The 27816-nt window shown below is 51.1% G+C and overlaps 1 protein-coding gene across 1 annotated transcript in view; it reads left to right on the top strand.

The window, feature by feature from the left end:
- LOC146772140 (uncharacterized) overlaps positions 1-27816 on the top strand; it is a 306827-nt gene that overhangs the window by 211284 nt on the left and 67727 nt on the right. The window lies entirely within an intron of this gene.

Raw genomic sequence — 27816 nt, forward strand, 5'->3', positions numbered from 1 at the left:
GACGTTCTTTCCCGCCGCTACAGGAGCGCATGCGGGGAAGGGCGTGCGTGACCGTTGGCGGCGTGACGCGACCACCCACCCCCCTCACAGAGGGGCGTGGCCGCTGCGCGCGCCTCCCTCGGGGACAATGGGAATGGCGCGGCGTGATGCACAAAGGGTTCCAGTGCCCCCCCTACACAGTTCACATCGGGAACCGCCCCTCTTTCAAAGGGTACCAGGGTCCCCCGAAGACCGCTCACCGAAGAAATCACCCCTTTACAAAGGGTTCCAGCACCCCTAAAAACAACTCGCCTCATAAACCATCCCACTTACACCCCCCCCCAAGTCAGTTCACATCGGAAACTGCCCCTCTTACAAAGGGTACCATTGGCCCCCCAAGAACTTGTCACCAAAGAACTCATCCCTCTTACAAAGGGTACCAGGGGCCCCCAAAAACAGCTCACATCAGAAACCATCCCTCTTACAACCCCCCCCCGAAAACAGTTCACATCAGAAACCGCCCCTCTCACAAAGGGTACCAGGGCCCCCCCCCAAAAACTGGTCACCGAAGAACTCATCCCTCTTAGAAAGGGTACCAGGGGCCCCCAAAAACAGCTCACATCAGAAACCATCCCTCTTGCAGAGGGTTCCAGTGCCCCCCTAAACAGTTCACATCAGAAACCATCCCTCTTACAAAGGGTTCCAGTGCGCCCCCCATAAACAGTTCACATCAGAAACCCTCCCTCTTACAAAGGGTTCAAGTGCGCCCCCCATAAACAGTTCACATCAGAAACCATCCATCCTATAAAGGGTACTAGCGCCCCCCAAAAAACAGCTCACCTCAGACACCATACGTCTTACAAAGAGTCCCCCGAAAAAAGCTCACCTCAGAAATCATCGCTCTTACAATGGGTCCCCAAAAAACAGCTCACCTCAGAAATCTTCGCACTTATAAGAGTACCCCAATAACAACTCACCTCAGAAATCATCCCTCTTACAAAGGGTACCAGTGTCCTCAAAAACAGTTAATCTCAGAAGCCATCCCTTACAAATGCTATCAGCGTCCCCCAAAAAGTGGTGGGTTAGTTGTGTATGCTTTACATGTCTATGGTGCCTGGGTCCTCTCTCGGTGACACGCAGAGGCCTCTCTCTACCCATCCCAGCCCTTCCAGCTCTGTTGGGTTAGTTTTCCATGCTTTACATGTCCATGGAGCCTGGGTCCTCTCTCGGTGACACGCAGAGGCCTCTATCTACCCATCCCAGCCCCTCCAGCTCTGGTGGGTTAGTTTTCCATGCTTTACATGTCCATGGAGCCTGGGTCCTCTCTCTCGGTGACACGCAGAGGCCTCTATCTACCCATCCCAGCCCCTCCTGCTCTGGTGGGTTAGTTTTCCATGCTTTACATGTCCATGGAGCCTGGGTCCTCTCTCGGTGACACGCAGAGGCCTCTATCTACCCATCCCAGCCCCTCCAGCTCTGGTGGATTAGTTTTCCATGTTTTCCATGTCTATGGTACCTGGGTCCTCTCTCTCGGTGACACGCAGAGGCCTCTCTCTACCCATCCCAGCCCCTCGAGCTCTGGTAGGTTAGTTTTCCATGCTTTACATGTCCATGGAGCCTGGGTCCTCTCTCGGTGACACGCAGAGGCCTCTCTCTACCCATCCCAGCCCTTCCAGCTCTGTTGGGTTAGTTTTCCATGCTTTACATGTCCATGGAGCCTGGGTCCTCTCTCGGTGACACGCAGAGGCCTCTATCTACCCATCCCAGCCCCTCCAGCTCTGGTGGGTTAGTTTTCCATGCTTTACATGTCCATGGAGCCTGGGTCCTCTCTCTCGGTGACACGCAGAGGCCTCTATCTACCCATCCCAGCACCTCCTACTCTGGTGGGTTAGTTTTCCATGCTTTACATGTCCATGGAGCCTGGGTCCTCTCTCGGTGACACGCAGAGGCCTCTATCTACCCATCCCAGCCCCTTCAGCTCTGGTGGATTAGTTTTCCATGTTTTACATGTCTATGGTACCTGGGTCCTCTCTCTCGGTGACACGCAGAGGCCTCTCTCTACCCATCCCAGCCCCTCGAGCTCTGGTAGGTTAGTTTTCCATGCTTTACATGTCCATGGAGCCTGGGTCCTCTCTCTCGGTGACACGCAGAGGCCTCTATCTACCCATCCCAGCCCCTCCTGCTCTGGTGGGTTAGTTTTCCATGCTTTACATGTCCATGGAGCCTGTGTCCTCTGTGACACGCAGAGGCCTCTCTCTACCCATCCCAGCCCCTCCAGCTCTGGTGGGTTAATTTTCCATGCTTTACATGTCTATGGGTCCTCTCCCTCGGTGACACGCAGAGGCCTCTCTCTACCCATCCCAGCCCTTCCAGCTCTGTTGGGTTAGTTGTCTATGCTTTACATGTCTATAGGTGCCTGGGTCCTCTCTCGGTGACACGCAGAGGCCTCACTCTACCCATCCCAGCCCCTCCAGCTCTGGTGGGTTAGTTTTCCATGCTTTACATGTCTATGGTGCCTGGGTCCTCTCTCGGTGACACGCAGAGGCCTCGCTCTACCCATCCCAGCCCCTCCTGCTCAGGTGGGTTAGTTTTCCATGCTTTACATGTCTATGGTGCCTGGGTCCTCTCTTGGTCAATCAATCAATCATGACATTTGTAGAGCGCGCTACTCACCCGAGCGGATCTCAAGGTGCTGGAGGGGGGGGGGGGGAGTGCTACTGCTCCGAGAGCAAGGTCTTGAGGTGCTTCCTGAAGGAGAGGTGGTCCTGGGTCAGTCGTAGGTGGGTGGGAAGGGGGTTCCACGTCTTGGTGGCTAGGTAGGAGAAGGATCTTCCTCCGGTGGTGGTTCTTGCAGGGTCATGTATCGTGTGGATTGCTGCCCCTCTACGTTTAGGGTTCCTGTCCCCGTGTCCTGCAGGGTCATGTATCGTGTGGATTGCTGCCCCTGTACCTTTAGGGTTCCTGTCCCTCTATCATTCATTACCTGTGTTGCACGAGTTACTGTCCCTGTACCTTTAGGGTTCCTGTCCCCGTGTCCTGCAGGGTTGTGTGGATTGCTGTTCCTGTACCTTTAGGGTTCCTGTCCCCGTGTCCTGCGGGGTCATGTATCCTGTGGATTGCTGTCCCTTTAGGGTTACTGTCCCCGTGTCCTGCAGGGTCATGTATCGTGTGGATTGCTGTCCCTGTACCTGGAGGGTTCCTGTCCCCGTGACCTGCAGGGTCATGTGTTGTGTGGATTGCTGTCCCTGTACCTTTAGGGTTCCTGTCCCCGTGTCCTGCAGGGTCGTGTGGATTGCTGTTCCTGTACCTTTAGGGTTCCTGTCCCCGTGTCCTGCAGGGTCATGTATCCTGTGGATTGCTGTCCCTTTAGGGTTACTGTCCCCGTGTCCTGCAGGGTCATGTATCGTGTGGATTGCTGCCCCAGTACCTTGAGGGTTCCTGTGTCATGCAGGGTCATGTATTGTGTGGATTTCTGCGCCTGTACCTTTAGGGTTCCTGTTCCCGTGTTCTGCACGGTCATGTGTCGTGTGGATTGCTGCCCCTGTACTTTAGGGTTCCTGTTCCAGTGTCCTGCAGGGTCATGTATCGTGTGGATTGCTGTCCCTGTACCTTTAGGGTTCCTGTCCCCGTGTCCTGCAGGGTCATGTATCCTGTGGATTGCTGTCCCTTTAGGGTTACTGTCCCCGTGTCCTGCAGGGTCATGTATCGTGTGGATTGCTGCCCCAGTACCTTGAGGGTTCCTGTGTCATGCAGGGTCATGTATTGTGTGGATTTCTGCGCCTGTACCTTTAGGGTTCCTGTTCCCGTGTCCTGCACGGTCATGTGTCGTGTGGATTGCTGCCCCTGTACTTTAGGGTTCCTGTTCCAGTGTCCTGCAGGGTCATGTATCGTGTGGATTGCTGTCCCTGTACCTTTAGGGTTCCTGTCCCAGTGTCCTGCAGGGTCATGTATCGTGTGGATTGCTGTCCCTGTACCTGGAGGGTTCCTGTCCCCGTGACCTGCAGGGTCATGTGTTGTGTGGATTGCTGTCCCTGTACCTTTAGGGTTCCTGTCCCCGTGTCCTGCAGGGTCGTGTGGATTGCTGTTCCTGTACCTTTAGGGTTCCTGTCCCCGTGTCCTGCAGGGTCATGTATCCTGTGGATTGCTGTCCCTTTAGGGTTACTGTCCCCGTGTCCTGCAGGGTCATGTATCGTGTGGATTGCTGTCCCTGTACCTGGAGGGTTCCTGTCCCCGTGACCTGCAGGGTCATGTGTTGTGTGGATTGCTGTCCCTGTACCTTTAGGGTTCCTGTCCCCGTGTCCTGCAGGGTCATGTATCGTGTGGATTGCTGTCCCTGTACCTTTAGGGTTCCTGTCCCAGTGTCCTGCAGGGTCATGTATCGTGTGGATTGCTGTCCCTGTATCGTGTGTCCATGCATGGTGAGATTTCTTGTCCTTGTTTCACGCTGTTCCTCGACCCCATAGTTTGCTGCCTTTGGTCGTCTCTTGGCTCCTTAGTTAGGCCACACTCAGATCCCAGGGTGCGAGTTTACGTCCCCCATATGCAGCCAGTAAACACACTCCTTGGGGACAGAACTACTCGGGTGTTGAACCTCTCCTGAAATATGACTGGGTAACTTGACTTGGAGGACGGGGGAGACGTGCAGACGTAACCATCTTCGTGCACCTGTGGCTAGGGGATCGAGCTCACAAGCACATGACTCTATGCCAGTGGTCTTCAAACTGTGGGGCGCGTCCCCCTGGGGGGGGGTGGAGTCATGTCAAGGGGGGCGCCAGTCCACATCACCCCAGTGGCAGGCAGAAGCCCCAGAACGCACTCACTAGTGGTTTTAATTAGTGCATTTTGTAACATGTTTCAGTCATTGTGCATTTTCGGCCTTATTTTTTAAGGGAGTTGGGCTTTTCCTGAGAATGGCTTGGACTCGTGTAAGGAAGAGCAGGAACAGCCTCGGAAATTCATAAGGTAGTGGCGTCCTGCCCACTGTCACAGTACACCTGTCCCTCACTATGATTTGCCGGTGACACATTGCCTGTGGATGTTTTACAATTCCAGCAAGGGTTTCTGTTGTATATTACTAATACATGCGTGTGTCACCCACTCAGCATGTGGTGGGTGACATTTTTTTGTTCAACCATTTGCAACCATTGGAGGAGGTCGCTCTAAATGACACTGAGGACCATGTTTAAGAGAGTCTTTTCCGGCACCAGGCAGATTTTCTCCTCACTGGCGGAGCCCCAGCAGGGTTAGAATTAATCATTTTCACCTCTGCCTTGTGTTGGAGGACAGCATACAGACTTGTTTCCCAGGAAAGCATCTGTCTTTTAAAGGTGGCCACTTGTCCGTCCTACAGTGGGCTTTGATACTATCTGCTGTGTTGTACTTTCAAGCAGAAAATAGGGGTGCCATCTTTCCCATGGAGAAATAATGGTGATATTTTCAGGTATCAAAATTCTGCAAAGGCCTGAAGAGGATACTTAAATAGAACTTTACATACACTCATCTGTATACAGTTTTACCATGGACATTTAGTCTGCGTTTACTTTTATTATCAGTCAGGTATTATTAAGAGAGCTCCAGAATGCATTTTAAAGTGCATTCTAATAATTACTGTTCAAAGTATGTACACATAAGGGGAAAAAATACTGGTGTCTGACAGTTCTGCTAATTTTTGTATTGGGCGGGTCACTAAGGGATAGTAGGTTAGTGAACTACCATTGCAAATGTTTTTTAACAGTTTCTAGAACTTTTTAATGCTTCTCATTGCTTAAAAGTGTGCACTTTCTGATATCTAGCTCCTTCAATGCCCTTCATTGCTTGTTTTTGGTCATGGGAAAGTCTTACTCCGAGTGTCGTACATTTGGTCGTTGAATGTCACTCCTAAGCACACTTAAACCATGGGAATGTGACACATAAGCAGTCTAAAAACTTGGCCGCTATGGTCCGGGTTCAAATTTGCAGGGCTTTCAGAATAGGACGTTGTTAGTACAGATCAGGATGTTGCTTTGCAGAGAAGATCTGAATGGGGCTTTGGTAAGAGGACCTGGATGGGGCTTTTGCTCAGTGGAATTCCCAATATACTGCTGATTTAGTTAACCTTCTTACCCATGTCTCGATATGCCCTTTTGTATGTTTGAGGGGGGCCCGACCCTCAAACATTTTGCTTAGGGGGGGCTTGACAGAACTAAGTTTGAAGACCACTGCTCTATGCTCTGCCTGTGCACGGGAGCCTCGGCTTGTTGCACAACCAGCTTTTCATGAAAGGCTTTTCCCAATAAACGAAATCAAGGCATGTCCCAGCTTGACTTCTTCGCTCAATTACCTCCTCTTTACATTTTGCAGCACATAAAGTCTGCAAAGAAGACGCAACATTTCCTCACATGGTTGCAAATTCTAGCAGGAGCTCACTGTAGGGCAGCAGCACTGTCTCCCATTGAAGTCCTTCCTGACAAGTACAAAATATTAGCCTCAGGGGGCCAGTCAGTATTCATCCAAACCTGGGGGCTCTCACAGAAGGCTATAGAGTCTTGTCTTATTCAAAACTGGTCAACTAGGAGTGACACATTTATCAGGCTACCCTTCTGTGGCATCTTCTGTGGAAGAGGTTGGGAGACGGGGATCAAACGGCCACAGGAGGTGGACAAGGCCCAGGCAGCTTTGGCTCAAGAAGCTCTCGATGCTGTCCGCCTGTCCACATCATGGCATGGGGAATTGCTCATGCATCTGTGCTGGTTAGGAAAGGGGTTCAAAGAAAAGTACCCACAGAAAGAAGCAACAATGGGGTCTGTGAAGAGCACACACGGCACCTGCGAACATGGACCTAGCAGGGGTGTCACCTTGTACGGTGGTCTTTGTGTGCTCCAATGAGCCAAAATGTCAGTTCACTGTGTGTAAGTCACACGGGTGGAGCATACCCCACACACCCACCTCTGGGAGAAAAGGGGAGCAGTTACACAATATGCACATTTCCTGTGCTACCAGGTTTCTAAAACAGTACCTCTGTACCTTACTGGACCGCGTCCCTTCGGTGTGGCGTCTTCCCGGGTAGTGCGCATCTCAGTCCAGGGGCGCAGGCCAGTCTCTGATCTGTAAGGAGAGGATAATTCTATGAGAAAGCCTGGGCTGCCTTCACAGCTTCCCAGCTGAGAACTTGCATCTTCCCATCTTCAAGGCCGCCGCAGCCAACCTGCTCCAGATCAGCCCTAATTCACTGTATAATCCACGACATGTCTTGTGCTTCCTAAACACCTTAGACCATGTGTGCTTCAATATCTGTGCAAGCCTCCTGCAAACTACTCTGCCCCTTTCTGGAGGCCTCAGCAGCAGTCGTCTGAGGCACCGACTGCAGTACTGTGACCTCTTCTAATGCATCTCCTGCACGAAGATATCCGGTTCTGCAGGCCTCTGCTGGAGTACCGTATCTAGACCTGGACAAGCAGCTGCAGTATTATGCCACATTCTGCAGGCATCTTCTAGACTATTACTTCCTGTACAAGAGGCCTCCCCTGGGTTATTTAGTCCAAACCTCTGGACTACCGTGTCCTACTCTGAGAGTAAGTGCCGGATGATCAATCTTTCACTACAGACAGCACCTTCTGGACTATCAGTGTGGTGTCCGGGAGTGGGGCCTAATATGGAGCACTCAGTCCAATTCTGGAGGCCTTACATAGGGCACTCTGAGCAGTTCTACAAGCCGAGCATGACCAATCCGGACCAAACTAGTCAACCAATCCCTGACCATCGAGCAATTTTCTCATTATTGATTTAAACCATTTTTTCCTTTTTTCTATATTTAATACAAATGTAAGATAGTTTACCTGTTAAGCGATTAGTAGTTACATTTTGGAACACCAGCCCTTGCCCTCAGTACCCAATCCATCCGTAACTCACTCACTCCTATCACTCCTCCTTATCTAGCTTGTGCCCATACATACTGGCCAAAAACGTGCTTTATGTTGGCTCAACCAATTTCTTTAACATGTCTTAACTTTAAGGTTATACGTTACATATGTCGCCATACACACTTTACAGATGTACTTGTTCCAGCTGTCCTGTTATTCTGTAAAGACACTGACTATTCAGGAGGAGCACGCTTACCAGCCCTTACAGTCACTCAAAGTAGGGCAGTAATCACATTTGACGTGGCTCTCCGAGGAGCTGTCATAGCTTGTTTTCCCCCACGGTCAACTGTGGTTTAACAAGTTTAATTAAATCTAAAAAGGCGAGCCTCCTTTAGCACATCCTTTTTTATCACCAGTCCAGCCCATCCAACCTTTTAAAGGCATGGATGTGGCTCCTTTGGAATACATTCGAGTTTATCAGATTTATTCCATCACAAACTAACTTCCGACAATGGGTACTTCTACTCCCCCATTTCCACTGAAAGATGCCGCACACTCAAATGCAGATTTAATATTATCTTAGATTAAACATTCCTGCTATATGTTTTTTTTTAACAAGTGTTTTTATTGAGTTTAGCAAAAACCATGGCAACGGACAAACATTCCTGCTACATGTTAATTAAAACATCTTTTGTTTAAAACGTATAAGAGACAGGGAGAGAGCATCACCTGGAAGTGTGCACCACCAGAGACGGAGAGAGCATCGCCTGCCAATGTGTACCACCAGAGACAGGGAGAGAGCATCGCCTGTCAGTGTGTACCATGAGAGACGGGGAGAGAAGATCACCTGCCAGTGTGTACCACCAGGGAGAGAGGATCGCCTGCCAGTGTGTACCACCAGGGAGAGAGGATCGCCTGCCAGTGTGTACCACCAGAGACAGGGAGAGAGCCCCGCCTGTCAGTGTTTACCACCACACACAGGGAGAGAGCATCGCCTGTCAGTGTGTACCAAAAGAATCAGGGAGAGAGCATCGCCTGCCCGTCTGTCAGTGTTTACCGCCACAGACAAGGAGAGAGCATCGCCTGTCAGTGTGTACCACCAGAGACAGGGAGAGAGCATCGCCTGTCAGTACCACCAGAGACAGGGAGAGAGCATCACCTGGCAGTGTGTACCACCAGAGACGGAGAGAGCATTGCCTGCCAGTGTGTACCACCAGAGACAGGGAGAGAGCATCGCCTGTCAGTGTGTACCACGAGAGACGGGGAGAGAAGATCACCTGCCAGTGTGTACCACCAGGGAGAGAGGATCGCCTGCCAGTGTGTACCACCAGGGAGAGAGGATCGCCTGCCAGTGTGTACCACCAGAGACAGGGAGAGAGCCTCGCCTGTCAGTGTGTACCACCAGAGACAGGGAGAGAGCATCGCCTGCAAGTGTGTACCACCAGAGAAATGGAGAAAGCATCGCCTGTCAGTGTGTACCACCAGAGACAGGGAGAGAGCATCACCTGCCAGTGTGTACCACCAGGGAGAGAGGATCGCCTGTCAGTGTGTACCACCAGGGAGAGAGCATCGCTAGCCAGTGTGTATTGCCAGGGACGGGGAGAGAGCATCACCTGCCAGTGTGTACCACCAGGGAGAGAGCATCGCTATCCAGTGTGTACCACAAGGTAGAGCATAGCCTGCCAGTGTGTACCGCCAGGGAGAGAGCATCATCATCAGTGTCTAAAACCAGGGAGAGAGCATTACCGTCAGTGTGTACCACCAGGGAGAGGGCATCGCTATCCAGTGTGTACCGTCAGGGATGGGGAGAGAGCATCGCCTGCCAGTGAGTACCACCAGGGAGAGAGCATCACCGCCACTGTGTACCACCAGGGAAAGCATCACCTGCCCGTGTGTAGCAACAGGGAGAGCATCACCTGCCAGAGTGTAGCACCAGGGAGAGAGCATTGCCTGCCAGTGTGTACCACCAGGGAGAGAGCCTCACCTGTCAGTGTGTACCACCAGGGAGAGAGCATCACCGCCAGTGTGTACCACCAGGGAGAGAGCATCACCGCCAGTGTGTACTACCAGGGAGAGCGCATCACCGCCAGTGTGTACTACCAGGAAGAGAGAATCAACTGCCAGTGTGTACCACCAGGAAGAGAGGATCACCGCCAGTGTGTACCACCAGGGAGAGAGCATCACCGCCAGTGTGTACTACCAGGGAGAGCGCATCACCGCCAGTGTGTACCACCAGGGAGAGAGCATCACCACCAGTGTGTACCACCAGGGAGAGAGCATCACTGCCAGTGTGTACCACCAGGGAGAGAGCATCACCACCAGTGTGTACCACCAGGGAGAGAGCATCACTGCCAGTGTGTACCACCAGGGAGAGAGGATCAACTGCCAGTGTGTACCACCAAGGAGAGCATCGCCTGCCAGTGTGTACCACCAGGGAGAGAGCATCACCGCCAGTGTGTACTACCAGGGAGAGAGCATCACCGCCAGTGTGTATTACAGGGAGAGAGCATCACCGCCAGTGTGTATTACCAGGGAGAGAGCATCACCGCCAGTGTGTACCACCAGAGATGGGGAGAGAGCATCGCCTGCCAGTGTGTACCACCAGGGAGAGAGCATCACCGCCAGTGTGTACCACCAGGGAGAGCGCATCGCCTGCCCACCACCAGAAGCAGCTCAACCTCCTCCTCGCGTTGGTTGGTCCTGGTCCTCTGCAGTGAGCTGCTCGAGAGAGGGCGGGGCACGGGGGCGTCTGTGCATGTAGCCACAGGACGATGTGGCCTAACGGCCGGAGCTGCCGACTTTGGAACTCTGGCACCAGGTTCAAGTCCCGGCCTCGGGTCCGCCTCCACATCCTGTGATCCTGGGCAAATCACAAACATGAATCTGACCTTGTGCACTATTACTGGGGCTCACGTAAACCGCTCCAGGGCCCCTGGGCCGTGCGCAGAGTTCACACTTAAGTGCGGGGAGGCCGCGGGTGTGTGTGTCTGTTGGGGGGGCGGGGTGTCTGCCACCCCCAGCGCCATTCACAGCCACACCATTCAAAGATAAGAGGGCTGCTATGAAAGACAAAGGGAGGCTGGACCCGAGGCTGTGCAGATGGCGGGGCCAGGAGAGCTGCTGATTATAGGCCGATAGGGGTCTTTTGTTGGGGGGTTCCTGGGGGTGTGAGGTGACGCCTGAGTGGATTAGCCCCTCCCTCCGGATTGATCTCAGCTCACCCCCTCTTCCCCAGTGTAGGGGAGGCCCGGGCACCCATTAGAAAGATCCAGGGGGCTGAGTGGGGCAGGAAGAGTGGGCGACGCCCCCCGTGAATGCAGCATATTCACGGCCACTGGAGTCCTGTGGGGGGTCTTAACTCAATGCCAAATGGATCTGAGCCCCCCCACCAGCCTTGGTCCAGGGCCGCGCCTCCCCGCCCTTGGCCTGAGCGCCCATTCTCCCCCCCCCCCCCCCCCCCCCCCCAGCCGGCTCTGGCCATTCTGTCGCGGGGGGGTGCATTCAACACATTTCTATTTATTTTGGACCCTTTATACAGTGTTATGAATGAAAGGCCTCCAGCGTTTATAAGACCTCTTCACGCCACAATGCAAAACGATGAACAAAAGATGACCCGAGAGCGTGGAGTGGGTGACACAGAAAGATCACGCGCTCAAATCGTCGGAAGGGCATGGCCCCCTCCCAGGACCCCCACCCTACTCCTCACAAGCAAGAAGTACTATGCAAAGTCGCTCAGAGGCGGCATAATGGCAGTATGCACATGCACGAGACTCCACAGGACACCTGCTCTTGTCATCATCTCGGACTGTCCAAGCCATGTGTCGCACAGTGCCAAGGCGCCACTCCCGGGCGCTATGAAACACCGTAATCAAAATGAACTGCAAATGATACTAGGTCTAGGACAGGCAGCGCGGCTCCGCTGATCTGGAGCGAAGGGCAGCGTTTGCCCACTGCCCCTGTGCACGAGGATCAAAGGGCAGTGTGTCCCGCTCCTGCCCCTGTGCACGTGGAGTGCAGTGTGTCCCTCTACTGCCCCTGTGCACGTGGAGCGAAGGGCAGCGTCTGTCTGCTGCCCCTGTGCAAGGGCAGCGTCTGTCTGCTGCCCCTGCGCACGTGGAGTGAAGTGCAGTGTGTCCCTCTCCTGCCCTTGTACACGCGGAGTGAAGTGCAGTGTGTCCCTCTCCTGCCCCTGTACATGTGGAGCGAAGGGCAGCGTGACCCTCCCCTGCCCCTGTACACATAAAGTAAAGTGCAGTGTGTCCCTCTCCTGCCCTTGTACACGCGGAGTGAAGTACAGTGTGTCTCTCTCCTGCCCCTGCACATGTGGAACGAAGGGCAGTGTGTCCCTCTTCTGCCCCATAAAACCTGAAGCGAAGTGCAGTGTGTCCCTCTTCTGCCCCTGTACACATGGAGTGAAGTGCAGTGTGTCCCTGTACATGTGGAGTGCAGTGTCTCTCTCTTGCCCCTACATACCTGGAGGAAAGTGCAGTGTGTCCCTCTCCTGCCCCTGTACATGTGAAGCGAAGTGCAGTGTGTCCCTCTCTTGCCCCAATAGACCTGGAGTGAAGTACAATTTGTGCCTCTCCTGCCCCTGTATAAGTGGAGCAGAGGTCAGTGTGTCCCTCTCCTGCCCCTGTACACATGGAGTGAAGTGCAGTGTGTCCATCTCCTGCCCCTCTACACATGGAGAGAAGTGCAGTGTGTCCCTGTTAGAAATAGGAGCCTCCAGTTGCCAGCGGCTGGCGCCGGTGTCAAATGGTGACCTTTCTTCCTAAATCAGAGTAAAGGGGCTACACCCTTTGATAAACCCTGCTCAACCCTGTGGTAACGTAGCACGAGCAGACAGGCCTATCTCAGAGGCAGTGTGTGAAGCATTTCTGACCATACACAATAACGCTGGAAAGACGCTACAAAACGGACACCACAATCAAGTATAGAAAAATAGTTATCTTTATAAGGTTAAGCACGAAACGGAGAAATGCTCAAAGAACCACAATGCACATAATTACAGATTCATTCAGGGTGATGGAAGCACTCGTGCGTGCGGGTGGAACAAGCTTAGTTCGAGATCGGGGCCTAGGCGGCCGGGTGATGCACAATGTACCTGGGATATAAAGGGGGCACAGCACACAGCTTCACGGGGAAGGTGCGGGATGACAGGCGGACTCTCAGCGGCCACAGCTCCACGGCTGCAGCAGTCCGCGGGGTGCACTCACGCTAATCCTAGGACAGGGTTAGAAGGCGGCTCCCAGCGGCACACACAGAAGATGGCAAGGTTCGTGACGTAGGGGCTATCGAGGGCGCTCAGCGGCACAGCTCTTCAGCTGAGGCGTCCCGCAATAGCGATGGTTTCTGTAGTCAAACAAGGGTAGGCACTCAGCGGCACAGCTCCTCAGCAGCAGCGGCCCAATATAGCGATAGTACTGATTCTTGTAGTATCCTCGTGGTAGGACCAATGCGGGCACTCGGCGGCACAACTCTTCAGCGGCCATGACCCACACTAGCGATAGCAATAGTTTTCGTAACAAGGCCTAGGCGGGCACTCAGCGGCACAGCTCCTCAGCTGCAGCGGCCCACAATGGCGATAGCAATGGTTTTTGTAGCAAGGCAGATGAGGGCACTCAGCGGCACAGCTCCTCAGTTGCAGCGGCCCACAACGGCGACAACAATGGGTTCCGTAGCAAGGCGGGCACTCAGCGGCACAGCTCTTCTGCTGTAACGGCCCACAATGGCGATAGCAATGGTTTCCGTAGCAGGACAGATGCGGGCACTCAGTGGCGCAGCTCCTCAGCTGCAGCGGCCCACAATGGCGATAGCAATAGTTTCCGTAGCAAGTCAAATGCGGGCACTCAGCGGCACAGCTCCTCAGCTGCAGTGACCCACAATGGAGATCGCAATAGTTTCCGTAGCAAGTCAAATGCGGCGTTACCCACAGTAGAACTAGAGACCCTGGGTTTCTCGACAGAGGCCTCACCTGCAAGTAGGATTCCCTTCAAGAGGAATCCGGGCTGCTGACGAATTAAGTCTAATGTCCCTGAGACTTCGGCAGGAGGCAAGCTCAAATCAGGCCCATGGGTAGTTGCTTCAGTAGATGGATGAAAGTTTCAAAATCCTTTCCCTCTGGTTATGCAGACAGAGGTTCATCTTCGCATCCCGAAGTTACCCACCTCGAAGGGGTTTCAGCAAAGATCTTTATACCCCAAAAGTCTTTGTTCTTGAGAAAGTCACATCACTTGACCCGGCCAGAACCAGTTTGGTGTCGGCTTGGGTCACTTTATTTACGAGGCAGCATCCTCCCTTTCAGGGAGAGGGGGCCCACCATCACACGCCCAGTGGGAGGTGGAGCCATCATTCACCTTGCCAGGTACAGCCCTGCTCAGATCAAAGGGGTCACCCCTCCCCATACTTCAACGGCAGATTCCTCCATTCGACCCAGGTCGGCCTCAGCCTGCACTGGCCCTCTAAACCAGACGGCCAATACACATACCAAGAAAACACACAGGAAGGTTTAGACAAAAAGACACCTGCTTTCCAAAAGCGGTATTGCACACTCAGAATATACAGACAATCAACACTACCAGATGCATGTTAAGTCAAGTTATTCTTTATTCGGTTATTAATACAAAAATAACCATAAAAGTACAAAGACAAAATTACATTTATATAAAATTACATGGGGCCACATATGATAAAAACCGAGTAAGTTCAGATCTCAATTGTTTTCCGCAATTTAAAAACATTTTTAAGGAATGAGGAAATAAATACGACAGTTAAAATATTGTCCAATTTCTGTACAACTAAAAAAGCAGGGCGACAGCGATTAATTTCCATCATTTTTAGCAAAGGTACAACAAACATTTGTCTTGGTCTAGTATAAAATTTACAAAAGAAAAGTATATGCATGTCAGATTGCACTGATAAATCATCGCAGGGACATTTACTCATGATTTTGACCAATTATTCATATTTGGAAAGCTGAGTGCTCTGAATAGTAGATTAAATCTAAAACGTATCAATAAAAACCTTTCATAATCACTCATTTGTAGCTTTAGATATGGCTGTAAACTATAGCAGGTTATAATTTGCTCATGAGCTACTACCGTAGTTTTCTTAAGTTCTGTTTTTGCTCTGGTCTCTTGCAAATAGGTCATACATTTATCTTTTAAACATTTCCTCGAAATATTACAAAGAGAAAGAGGATCAGTATAGTAATCCCCTAGACCCAATAGCGTGAGAAAATTATTGATATAATGCAACCATCTAATTTTCCCACACTTCTCTAGACCCATTGCATTTCTCATAATCGTTCGGTTTAAACCAGATTCATCTACGGTCCATATTCTATGCCATAAAAGAACTGGTGCAGTTTTTATTATGTCTTCTAAATATGTTTCCCCTAGTTCATTATGGCAAGAGTATGTTGACACACTCTGTGGGACGGCCAGGAGATATTTCATAAAATTGTTTTCAACAACTTGTAGTATGCTGACGTTGGCATATCCCCATAGGCCTGCTCCATAAGTGGCAATTGCTACGCAAGTTGCTTTGTAAACAGTCAATATTTCTTTAATTGGTTTTCTCCCTATTTTCCGACTAAAATTTTTTAAAGCCATAATAGACTTACAGTACAACAGTTTCCTTGTCTTAATAGTATTGTTCCATAGCCCAGAGCTATCAATTAAGACTCCTAGATAGGGAAATGTTAAAGTGTCCTCAACTGGGGTAGTTCCAATATAGATTGCTTTTTTCTTCCTCTGTGCACCCGTCCCGCAGTGCATGGTGAATGTCTTAGAACAATTTATACTTAAATCTAGCTGGTTCATAAAATCCGAAAAGGAAGTGACTACTCTTTGCATGGCCTGCGGTGTTCTAGACATTAGTACCGCATCATCTGCATATAACAGAATTGGGATTGATCTATTTTCTACCATTGGTACATCCCTACACTCTGTTATCAGAGTCTTTTCCACGTTATTGATATAAAGTGTAAAAAGAAACAGCGCTAGGACACAGCCCTGTCTTACACCCCTTCTGATTGCAAATGATCTAGTGCATTCACCATTTTTCCCATATCTTACTCGGGCCGATGCTCCTGCATAAAGGTCTCTCAGGAAGTCAATAATCTGCTTATCCACACCCAGTTTGTCCATTACTAACCAAAGTTTACAATGTGTTACTGAGTCGAATGCTGAGGTAAGATCCACAAAAGTTAAAAACATTCGTCCCTCTTTCGCTTTGGTATATTTTTCAATTAAAATATGCAAATTCAAACACTGTTCAATTGTACCAAGACCTTTCCTAAAACCATACTGCAGGTCACTTAAAATATTTGCTTCATTAGCCCATATATGTAGCCTATCTAAAATTACCCTTCCTAGAATTTTAATAGTAGAATCCAGGAGTGATATTGGGCGGTAACACTTGCAGTTTTCACGATCGCCCTTTTTAAAAATTGGGACTATCAGGGATTCACACCACGATGGGAGGAGGCCTTCTTTCAGAGTGGCATTAAACATACGTGTGAGGATTGGTGCCCAGAGTTCCTTGTTATTTTTGAATAAATCAACAGGGACTCCATCAGGGCCTGGTGCTTTTCCCGCCAAACTTGCATCAATACATTTCTGCACCTCTGTTATTGTTATTTCAGGTTCAAGTTGGATACTCCTCTGTACATGGTCTCTCAGTTGACTGTCATCATGGGTACTAACCATATGATCCTGTACAATGGAGTACAAATTAGTAAAATGTTCGGCCCACTCACTCTCAGTGATTGCTACGTCTAGTGGGTCCGTATCACTAAAATTTAAAAAGGGGGCATTGACAACTCTCCAGAATGAGGCGGAATCTTTGCTTAGCGAGGCGTCACATAAAGCATCCCATGCTTCTAATTTTAGTGCATTTTTCCTATTTTTAAGGGTCTGCTTATAGACACTCCTACACTTCCTGATTAGGTCAGCATCCTTCTCAGTAGCATGTTTTAAACTTTTATACGCCTTCGTACATTCAGTATCAAACCACCTCTTCTTCCTTGTGTTCGCTCCTTTAGAATGAACCCACAATAACTTTCTTATTTGAGCAGTGATTGATGTAAAATTACTAATAAAATCTATATCTTTGGCATTTACATCTGTACATACATAAAATTCTGGCAACATGCTTATAATTAATTTCTCCTGAAATTCTACGGGGCAAATTTTTGTCCACTTCAGAGCATAGCCATTTTTTCGGACCATAGCGATATCGTCTATTATCACTTTAGATTTGGTCCTACCACGATAGTTCTTACATCCCATGGTTATTTTAAAGCTTAATGGAAAATGATCACTAAGTGGGCAATCCAAAATTCCGTATTTCCAGATCATGTCCCTATGTCTAGAGGTCATTAGGGCATAATCAATAGTTGTATTTGCCCCTCTGCCATTGAACGTTGGTAAAAAGGGGATTTCCGGACTGATCATTTTCAAATATTAATTCATTTAGACAATCCCCTCGTACAGAATGCTCAAAATGACTAGAGCCAGTGTCTCTATCCTGTTGTATCCCACACAGCCCATTCTCGCCACTCCTGCATATTTGGCAATTAAAGTCTCCTGCCCAAATAATACAATAATCCTCTGACCTCCGCTTAGTTGCCGAAGTGATGTTACTACCTAATAGTCTAAAAACATCCCTTGGGTCTTCACCTTGGATGTTATCATAAAAATTAATCAAAATTATGGAAAACCCCTTGTTAACTGTGATCCTTATGATATGATAATATACATTATTAAAAACTAACTCAGTTTTAACTCCTACTAGGAGGTTCGAGACATACGTACACAAACCTCCTTTAGCCCTACCATAAACTGAACTAACCGCTGGGGAAAAGAATGTTTTAAATCCATTAATATGTATGGGTTCAGTTGTCCAAGTTTCCTGGAGGCTAATTACATCAAAATCGCCTACCATTTTTTCCCAATTTTCATTGCCCACTTTAGACCTCAGTCCTGCAATGTTCCAACTCATAAGGGACCAAACTTCCCCGCTAGGTTGATCATCATCTAGATTGTTGCTACTATCAAGAGGCATTTCCTCACCACGGGATGCCTCAATTTGTGAACTATCACTAATAGGGACCACCTTAACTATCTCTGTTTCGGTGGAGGTATTCCGAAGCCCTTGGTCCCTTGTCTGGTACCTTTTAAGGATATTCAAATCAGTGGGTCTGTTGTCTCCCTTGAGTCAGTCAATGTCTTCTAACCCCTGCAGGCTCTGAAATCTATTTGCTAAAGGGATTTTAAAATTTGGACTAACATTGTCTCTATGTCTGTACCCATGATTCCCAGAATACCAGGTATTATCTCTCCTTAAATCCAATAACGGGTAAAAATAGGTTAAATCTAGAGTGTGAATTCTGCCAGTATTATAATTTGATTCCCATTGACAAATGTAACTCACAGCTCTTCTGTCCCTCAAGTTTATGATAATACAATCTCCTTGAATATCTTTATGCCTTTGTCCAATCCAGTGTACCCTCCTAACATTTAAAATTTCTACACAAGTTTGTCCAGGCAGTGGCCTATTGTGATTCAGCCAGTAAATTACCTTATTCTTGAGTTCCTGATAATTTTCTATCTTTCCGTCACTCAATTCTGGTAACCCGGTTAACACTACTGTATAGGGTAATGACTGTGGAGGGAGGTCAATATGTGTTTTCTTATCCTTGTCATTCTGTTTATAAATGGTTTGGTTTATCATTCCCTCCTTATCTCCATATCCCTTACCTTTCTCTTTTTCAATTCTTTTTTCACCAGTATCTATTTTATTCGACATATTTTTCCCCCTAGATATAATAAGGGGTGCATCATCCTTCTTACTCCTTTCAGATAGAGTCACTGCTACTGATGTATGCGGTACGTTAATAGCAACATCATCTGCACTAGGAGTGCTTACTGCAGTTTGAGATTTAATCAGTGCGCCATGATTTTCCAAAGATTCTACAATACCTACCCCTTGCTTTTCTAAGCCCTCAATTTTATCAAAGAGGGTCTTTAATCTTCCTACCACTGGCAGTATCAGGGACTTCATTACCTGCTCTATTTTCATCATAAAATCTACCAAATCACTCAGTGTAATGGCTTCTTGTAAAGTGGAGTTTTCTTCAATACTATTTAGTGGCTTTCTTTTAACTCCATTCTCTTGGCGAGGGGGTAAAACAGATTTCCTATTTTTCCCTTTTAATTTCCCTTTCTTGCGCACAATCTGTGCCACTTTTGTCTTCGGTCTACTATCCTGTACCTCCTGCAAGGAGGTTACACCAATTTTCGAACCCATAAAGTTTGTATCTTCATTCTCACATATAATTATCTCCTCCCTATGATCAGAGACATTATTCGTATTAGATTGTCCCTCACTTGGTTCTAATCTAGGAGTTAGAGACAACCTATTGTCTCGATTCCTAAACTCATCAGGAGGTGTACTTTGTGAAGTTACAACACAAATCGGGTCCTTGACCGGGAAGTCCGCATAAGAGGCCATTAATATAGATTCTTGTGACAATTGCATACTCAACATAGCATTAGAGCGATCCTCTGTGTCCTGTTGATGTTGCGCTAACAAACAAAGACTAGGAGGTAGTGATAGCCGCCTCTCAGTGCTCTCAATAGCATTGGCGACGACTCCAATTGTTTTTTGCAGCATCCTGTCTATTGCTGTTAGACTTGGGAGAGGAGTCTTAGCAGGGACTTTAGTTTTAACAGATGAGCGAGTAGCCATCCGTGTGGTTTTCCCCATTGTTCACTCAGAATATACACTTCGACGCTTAGATTTATGCAATCAGCTAAATACCTGTGGTACAGGTCAAGGGGGGTGGCCCGGCCCGGCCTCCTCTGGCCCCGGACGGCCACAGACGGCCCCGCCCTCTGCCCGGGCTCAGCCCGGCGCCGCCCGCGCGCGTCCCGCGACACGGAGGGATCCGCGGCTTTTGAAGCGCCTCCGGGCGCGCTAACTGCAGGAAGTGGGCGGGGCAGCGGTGATTGTCGGGAGCTGTAGTCTCCCCCAACGGCGGCCTACGATGTCGTGGAGGCGGCGGGGGAGACACACAGCATGGGCACCCCGTTCGGTCAGCAGCAGCAGTCTGGCGTTTCCCTGGCGTTTCCCTGGCGCAGGTAAGGCTCTGCGCGGTGTAGCAGTAAGTAGCGGCACCCCCCGCTCCACCGAGGGGTCCGCGGCTTTTGAAGCGCCTCCGGGCGCGCTAACTGCAGGAAGTGGGCGGGGCAGCGGTGATTGTCGGGAGCTGTAGTCTCCCCCAACGGCGGCCTACGATGTCGTGGAGGCGGCGGGGGAGACACACAGCGTGGGCACCCCGTTCGGTCAGCAGCAGCAGTCTGGCGTTTCCCTGGCGTTTCCCTGGCGCAGGTAAGGCTCTGCGCGGTGTAGCAGTAAGTAGCGGCACCAGGTACCAGGTACAGCCCTGCTCAGATCAAAGGGGTCACCCCTCCCCATACTTCAACGGCAGATTCCTCCATTCGACCCAGGTCGGCCTCAGCCTGCACTGGCCCTCTAAACCAGACGGCCAATACACATACCAAGAAAACACACAGGAAGGTTTAGACAAAAAGACACCTGCTTTCCAAAAGCGGTATTGCACACTCAGAATATACAGACAATCAACACTACCAGATGCATGTTAATATTTGAAGCTCAAGCATACCAAATTCGACTTTCCTAACATGTTCCTTGGCACTACTAAGACTATACTAGTTCATACAGTTAATTTATAATAAGGCGCATTCGCGCTGTGTCAATGAATGGCAGTGGCACAGCGCCCAGAGCGTCTAACGCCAGCAACCACGAAGGAGACAAAAAGTGACAAAAAATAGAAGGGAGACCTCCGCCAATGGTGCCAGGTCTAACAGTCCCTCTACTGCCCCTCTACACATGGAGTGAAGTGCAGTGTGTCCCTCTCTTGACCCCATAGACCTGGAGTGAAGTGCAGTGTGCCCCTCTCCTGCCCCTGTACACATTCAGCAAAGTGAAGTGTATCTCTCTTCTGCCCCTAGAGACCTGGAGCAAAGGACTGTGTGTCTCTCTCTTGCCCCTGTACATGTGGAGCGAAGTGCAGTATGTCCCTTTCCTGCTTCTGTACAAGTGGAGTGAAGTGCAGTGTGTCCCTCTCCCGCCCCTACACACCTGGAGAGAAGAACAGTGTGTGCCTGTCCTACCCGTATAAATCTTGACTGAAGGACAGGGTGTCCCTCTACTGCCCCAGTACACGTGGAGCAAAGTGCAGTGTGTTTCTCTCTTGCCCCTGTACACGTGGAGCGAAGTGCAGTGTCCCTATTCTGCTCCAGTAGATGTGGAGCAAAGTGCAGTGTGTCCCATTTCTGCTCCAGTAAATGTGGAGCGAAGTGCAGTGTGTACCTCTCCTGCCCCTGTACACATGGACTGAAGGGCAGTGTGTCCCTCTCTTGCCCCAATAGACCTGGAGTGAAGTGCAGTGTGTCTCTCTCCTGCCCCTGTACAAGTGGAGCAAAGTGCAGTGTGTCCCTCTACTGCCCCTGTACACATGGAGTGAAGGGCAGTGTGTCCCTCTCTTGCCCCAATAGACCTGGAGTGAAGTGCAGTGTGTCTCTCTCCTGCCCCTGTACAAGTGGAGCAAAGTGCAGTGTGTCGCTCTACTGCCCCTGTACACATGGAGTGAAGTGCAGTGTGTCCCTCTCCTGCTACTGTACGTGTGCAACCAAGTGCAGTGTGTCCCTCTCCTGCCCCTGTACACGTGGAGCGAAGGAGAGTGTCTCTCTCTCCTGCACTAGTACAATTGGAGGGAAGTGTAGTGTGTCCCTCTCCTGCCGCTGTACACATGGAGCGAAGTGCAGTGTGTCCCTCTCCTGCTACTGTACGTGTGCAACCAAGTGCAGTGTGTCCCTCTCCTGCCCCTGTATACGTGGAGCGAAGGAGAGTGTGTCTCTCTCCTGCACTAGTACAATTGGAGGGAAGTGTAGTGTGTCCCTCTCCTGCCGCTGTACATGTGGAGCAAAGTGCAGTGTGTCCCTCTCCTGCCCTTGTACACATAAAGTGCAGTGTGTCCCTCTCTTGCCCCTGTACTCGTGGAGTGAAGTACAGTGTGTTCCTCTCCTGCTCCTGTACAAGTAGAGCAAAATGGAATCTGTCCCTCTCCTGCCCCTGGACACGTGGAACTAAGTGCAGTGTGTCCTTCTCCTGCCCTTATACATGTGGAGCAAAGTGCAGTGTGTCCGTCTCCTGCCTCTATACATGTGGAGAAAAGTGCAGTGTGCCTCTCCTGCCCCTGTACACATGGAGCGAAGTGCAGTGTGTCCCTCTCCTGCTACTGTACGTGTGCAACCAAGTGCAGTGTGTCCGTCTCCTGCCCCTGTACACGTGGAGCGAAGTGCAGTGTCTCTCTTCTGCCCTTGTACACGTGGAGCGAAGTGCAGGGTGTTCCTCTCCTACCCCTGTACTCGTGGAGTGAAGTACAGTGTGGCCCTGTCCTGCCCCGGTACATGTGGAGTGAAGTGCAATGTCTCCCTCTTCTGCCACTACATACCTGGAGCGATGAACAGTGTGTCCCTCTACTGCCCCTGGACACGTGGTGCAAAGTGCAGTGTGTCCCACTCCTCTCCCTATAGAGCAGGAGCGGAGTGCAATGTGTCCCTCTACTGCCCCTGTACATGTGGATCGAAGGGCAGTATGTCCCTCTCCTACTCCTATGGAGCAGGAGCGAAATGCAGTGTCCCTCTCCTGCCCCTGGGCACGTGGAGTGAAGTGCAGTGTGCACCTCTCCTGCCCCAGATCATGTGGAGTGCAGTGTGTCTCTCTTTTGCCCCAATAGACATGGAGCAAAGGACATTGTGTCCCTCTCTTGCCCCTACATACCTGGAGCAAAGTGAAGTGTGTCCCTCTTCTGCCCCTATGGACCACAAGCAAAGTGCAGAGCGTCCCTTTTCTGCCCCTATAGACATGGAGTAAAGTGCAGTGGGTCCCACCCCTGCCTTAGTACAGTGGAGCGAAGTGCAGTGTGTCCCTCTCCTGCCCCTGTACATGTGAAGCAAAGTGCAGTGTGTCCCTCTGCTGCCCCTGTACATGTGGAGAGAAGTGTAGTGTGTCCCTCTTCTGCCACTACATACCTGGAGCGAAGAACAGTGTGTCCCTCTTCTGCCCCAGTACATGTGGAGTGAAGTGCAGTGTGTCCCTCTACTGCCCCAGTACACGTGAACCGAAGTGCAGTGTGTCCCTCTCCTGCTCCTTTACATGTGGAGCGAAGTGCAGTGTGTCCTCCTGCCCCTGTGCACGTGGAGCGCTGTGCTGTGTGTCCATCTCCTGCCCCTGTACATGTGGAGCGAAGTGCAGGGTGTCCCTCTTCTGCCCCTATAGACAAGGAGCGAAGGGCATTGTGTCCCTTTCTTGCCCCTACAAACCTGAAGTGAAGTGCAGTGTGTCCCTCTCCTGCCTCAGTACATGTGGAGCAAAGTGCAGTGTGTCCCTCTCCTGCACCTGGACACGTGGAGCGAAGTGCAGTGTGTCCCTCTCCTTTTCCCCTATAGATCAGGAGTGAAGTCCAATGTGTCCCTCTCCTGCCCCCGGACACGTGGAGCAAAGTGAAGTGTGTCCCTCTCCTGCCTCTGTACACGTGGACTGAAGGGCAGTGTGTCCCTCTCTTGCCCCAACAAACCTGGAGTGAAGTGCAGTGTGTACCTCTCCTGCCCCTGTATAAGTGGAGCAAAGTACAGTGTGTCCCTCTCCTGCCCTGTACACATGGAATGAAGTGCAGTGTGTCCCTCTCCTGACCCTGTACACATAAAGTGCAGTGTGTCCCTCCTCTCCTGCTCCTGTACAAGTAGAGCAAAATGCAGCCTGTCCCTTTCCTGCCCCTGGACACGTGGAACTAAGTGCAGTGTGTCCTTCTCCTGCTCCTATACATGTGGAGCAAAGTGCAGTGCGTCCGTCTCCTGCCTCTATACATGTGGAGAAAAGTGCAGTGTGTCCCTCTCCTGCCCCTGTACACATGGAGTGAAGTGCAGTGTGTCCCTCTCCTGCTACTGCACGTGTGCAACCAAGTGCAGTGTGTCCCTCTCCTGCCCCTGTACACGTGGAGCGAAGGAGAGTGTGTCTCTCTCCTGCACTAGTACAATTGGAGGGAAGTGTAGTGTGTCCCTCTCCCGCCGCTGTACATGTGGAGCAAAGTGCAGTGTGTCCCTCTCCTGCCCCTGTACACATGGAGCGAAGTACAGTGTGTCCCTCTCCTGCTACTGTACATGTGCAACCAAGTGCAGTGTGTCCGTCTCCTGCCCCTGTACACGTGGAGCGAAGTGCAGTGTCTCTCTCTTGCCCTTGGACACGTGGAGCGAAGTGCAGGGTGTTCCTCTCCTACCCCTGTACTCGTGGAGTGAAGTACAGTGTGGCCCTGTCCTGCCCCGGTACATGTGGAGTGAAGTGCAATGTATCCCTCTTCTGCCACTACATACCTGGAGCAATGAACAGTGTGTCCCTCTACTGCCCCTGGACACGTGGAGCAAAGTGAAGTGTGTCCCACTCCTCTCCCTATAGAGCAGGAGCGGAGTGCAATGTGTCCCTCTACTGCCCCTGTACATGTGGATCGAAGTGCAGTATGTCCCTCTCCTACTCCTATGGAGCAGGAGCGAAGTGCAGTGTCCCTCTCCTGCCCCTAGGCACGTGGAGCGTAGTGCAGTGTGCCCCTCTCCTGCCCCAGATCATGTGGAGTGCAGTGTGTGTCTCTTTTGCCCCAATAGCCATGGAGCAAATGACATTGTGTCCCTCTCTTGCCCCTACATACCTGGAGCAAAGTGCAGTGTGTCCCTCTTCTGCCCCTATAGACCACAAGCAAACTGCAGAGCGTCCCTTTTCTGCCCCTATAGACATGGAGTAAAGTGCAGTGGGTCCCTCCCCTGCCTTAGTACAGTGGAGCGAAGTGCAGTGTGTCCCTCTCCTGCCCCTGTACATGTGAAGCAAAGTGCAGTGTGTCCCTCTGCTGCTCCTGTACATGTGGAGAGAAGTGTAGTGTGTCTCTCTCCTGCCCCGGTACATGTGGAGCGAAGTGTAGTGTGCCACTCTCCTGCCCCTATAGACCAGGAGTAAAGTGCAGTGTGTTCCTCTCCTGCCCTAAATAGACCAGGAGCGAAGTGCAGTGTGCCCCCATCCTGCCCCTGGACACGTGGAGCGAAGTGCAGTATCCCTCTCCTACCCCTACAGACCTGGAGCGAAGTGCAGTGTGTGCCTCTCCTGCCTCTGTACACGTGGACTGAAGGGCAGTGTGTCCCTCTCTTGCCCCAATAGACCTGGAGTGAAGTGCAGTGTGTCCCTTTCCTGCCCCTGTACAAGTGGAGTAAAGTGCAGTGTGTCCCTCTCCTGCCCCTGTACTCGTGGAGTGAAGTACAGTGTGTTCCTCTCCTGCTCCTGTGCAAGTAGAACAAAATTCAGTGTGCCCCTCTCCTGCCCCAGGACACGTGGAACAAGGTGCAGTGTGTCCTTCTCCTGCCTCTATACATGTAGAGCAAAGTGCAGTGTGTCCCTCTCCTGCCCCTGTACACGTGGACCGAAAGGCAGTGTGTCCCTCTTCTGCTCCAGTAGATGTGGAGCGAAGTGCATTGTGTCCCTCTGCTGCCCCAGTACATGTGGAGTGAAGTGCAGTGTGTCTCTCTCCTGCCCCTGTACATGAGGAGCAAAGTGCAGTGTGTCCCTCTTCTGCCCTAGTACATGTAAAGGGAAGTGCAGTGTGTCCCTTTCCCAACCCTGTACACGAAGAGCAAAGTACATTGTGTCCCTCTAATGCCCCTGTACACATTAAGTGAAGTGTAGTGTGTCCCTCTCCTGCCCCTGTACACGTGGACCGAAAGGCAGTGTGTCCCTCTCTTGCCCCAATAGACCTGGAGTGAAGTGCAGTGTGTGCCTCTCCTAACCCTGTACACATGGAGTGAAGTGCAGTGTGTCCCTCTCCTGCCCCTGTACACATAAAGTGCAGTGTCCCTCTCTTGCCCCTGTACTCGTGTCGTGAAGTACAGTGTGTTCCTCTCCTGCTCCTGTACAAGATGAGCAAAATGCAGTCTGTCCCTCTCCTGCCCCTGGACACGTGGAACTCAGTGCAGTGTGTCCTTCTCCTGCCCCTATACATGTGGAGCAAAGTGCAGTGTGTCCGTCTCCTGCCTCTATACATGTGGAGTAAAGTGCAGTGTGTCCCTCTCCTGCCCCTGTACACATGGAGCGAAGTGCAGTGTGTCCCTCTCCTGCTACTTTACGTGTGCAACCAAGTGCAGTGTGTCCGTCTCCTGCCTCTGTACACGTGGACTGAAGGGGAGTGTGTCCCTCTCTTGCCCCAACAAACCTGGAGTGAAGTGCAGTGTGTACCTATCCTGCCCCTGTATAAGTGGAGCAAAGTACAGTGTGTCCCTCTCCTGCCCCTGTACACATGGAGTGAAGTGCAGTGTGTCCCTCTCCTGCCCCTGTACACATAAAGTGCAGTGTGTCCCTCTCTTGCCCCTGTACTCGTGGAGTGAAGTACAGTGTGTTCCTCTCCTGCTCCTGTACAAGTAGAGCAAAATGCAGTCTGTCCCTCTCCTGCCCCCGGACACGTGGAACTAAGTGCAGTGTGTCCTTCTCCTGCCCCTATACATGTGGAGCAAAGTGCAGTGTGTCCGTCTCCTGCCTCTATACATGTGGAGAAAAGTGCAGTGTCTCCCTCTCCTGCCCCTGTACACATGGAGTGAAGTGCAGTGTGTCCCTCTCCTGCCCCTGTACACGTGGAGCGAAGGAGAGTGTGTCTCTCTCCTGCACTAGTACAATTGGAGGGAAGTGTAGTGTGTCCCTCTCCTGCCGCTGTACACGTGGAGCAAAGTGCAGTGTGTCCCTCTCCTGCCCCTGTACACATGGAACTAAGTGCAGTGTGTCCCTCTCCTGCTACTGTACGTGTGCAACCAAGTGCAGTGTGTCCGTCTCCTGCCCCTGTACACGTGGAGCGAAGTGCAGTGTCTCTCTCCTGCCCTTGTACACGTGGAGCGAAGTGCAGGGTGTTCCTCTCCTACCCCTGTACTCGTGGAGTGAAGTACAGTGTGGCCCTGTCCTGCCCCGGTACATGTGGAGTGAAGTGCAATGTATCCCTCTTCTGCCACTACATACCTGGAGCGATGAACAGTGTGTCCCTCTACTGCCCCTGGACATGTGGAGCAAAGTGCAGTGTGTCCCACTCCTCTCCCTATAGAGAAGGAGCGGAGTGCAATGTGTCCCTCTACTGCCCCTGTACATGTGGATCGAAGTGCAGTATGTCCCTCTCCTACTCCTATGGAGCAGGAGCGAAGTGCAGTGTCCCTCTCCTGCCCCTGGGCACGTGGAGCGAAGTGCAGTGTGCCCCTCTCCTGCCCCAGATCATGTGGAGTGCAGCGTGTCTCTCTTTTGCCCCAATAGACATGGAGCAAAGGACATTGTGTCCCTCTCTTGCCCCTACATACCTGGAGCAAAGTGCAGTGTGTCCCTCTTCTGCCCCTATAGACCACAAGCAAAGTGCAGAGCGTCCCTTTTCTGCCCCTATAGACATGGAGTAAAGTGCAGTGGGTCCCTCCCTTGCCTTAGTACAGTGTAGCGAAGTGCAGTGTGTCCCTCTCCTGCCCCTGTACATGTGAAGCAAAGTGCAGTGTGTCCCTCTGCTGCTCCTGTACATGTGGAGAGAAGTGTAGTGTGTCTCTCTCCTGCCCCGGTACATGTGGACAGAAGTGTAGTGTGCCACTCTCCTGCCTCTATAGACCAGGAGTAAAGTGCAGTGTGTTCCTCTCATGCCCCAATAGACCAGGAGCAAAGTGCAGTGTGCCCCCATCCTGCCCCTGGACACGTGGAGCGAAGTGCAGTATCCCTCTCCTGCCCCTACAGACCTGGAGCGAAGTGCAGTGTGTGCCTCTCCTGCCTCTGTACACGTGGACTGAAGGGCAGTGTTTCCCTCTCTTGCCCCAATAGACCTGGAGTGAAGTGCAGTGTGTCCCTTTCCTGCCCCTGTACA

The sequence above is a fragment of the Triturus cristatus genome, chromosome 12 (assembly GCF_964204655.1).
Source record: "Triturus cristatus chromosome 12, aTriCri1.1, whole genome shotgun sequence".
Lineage (NCBI taxonomy): Eukaryota > Metazoa > Chordata > Amphibia > Caudata > Salamandridae > Triturus > Triturus cristatus.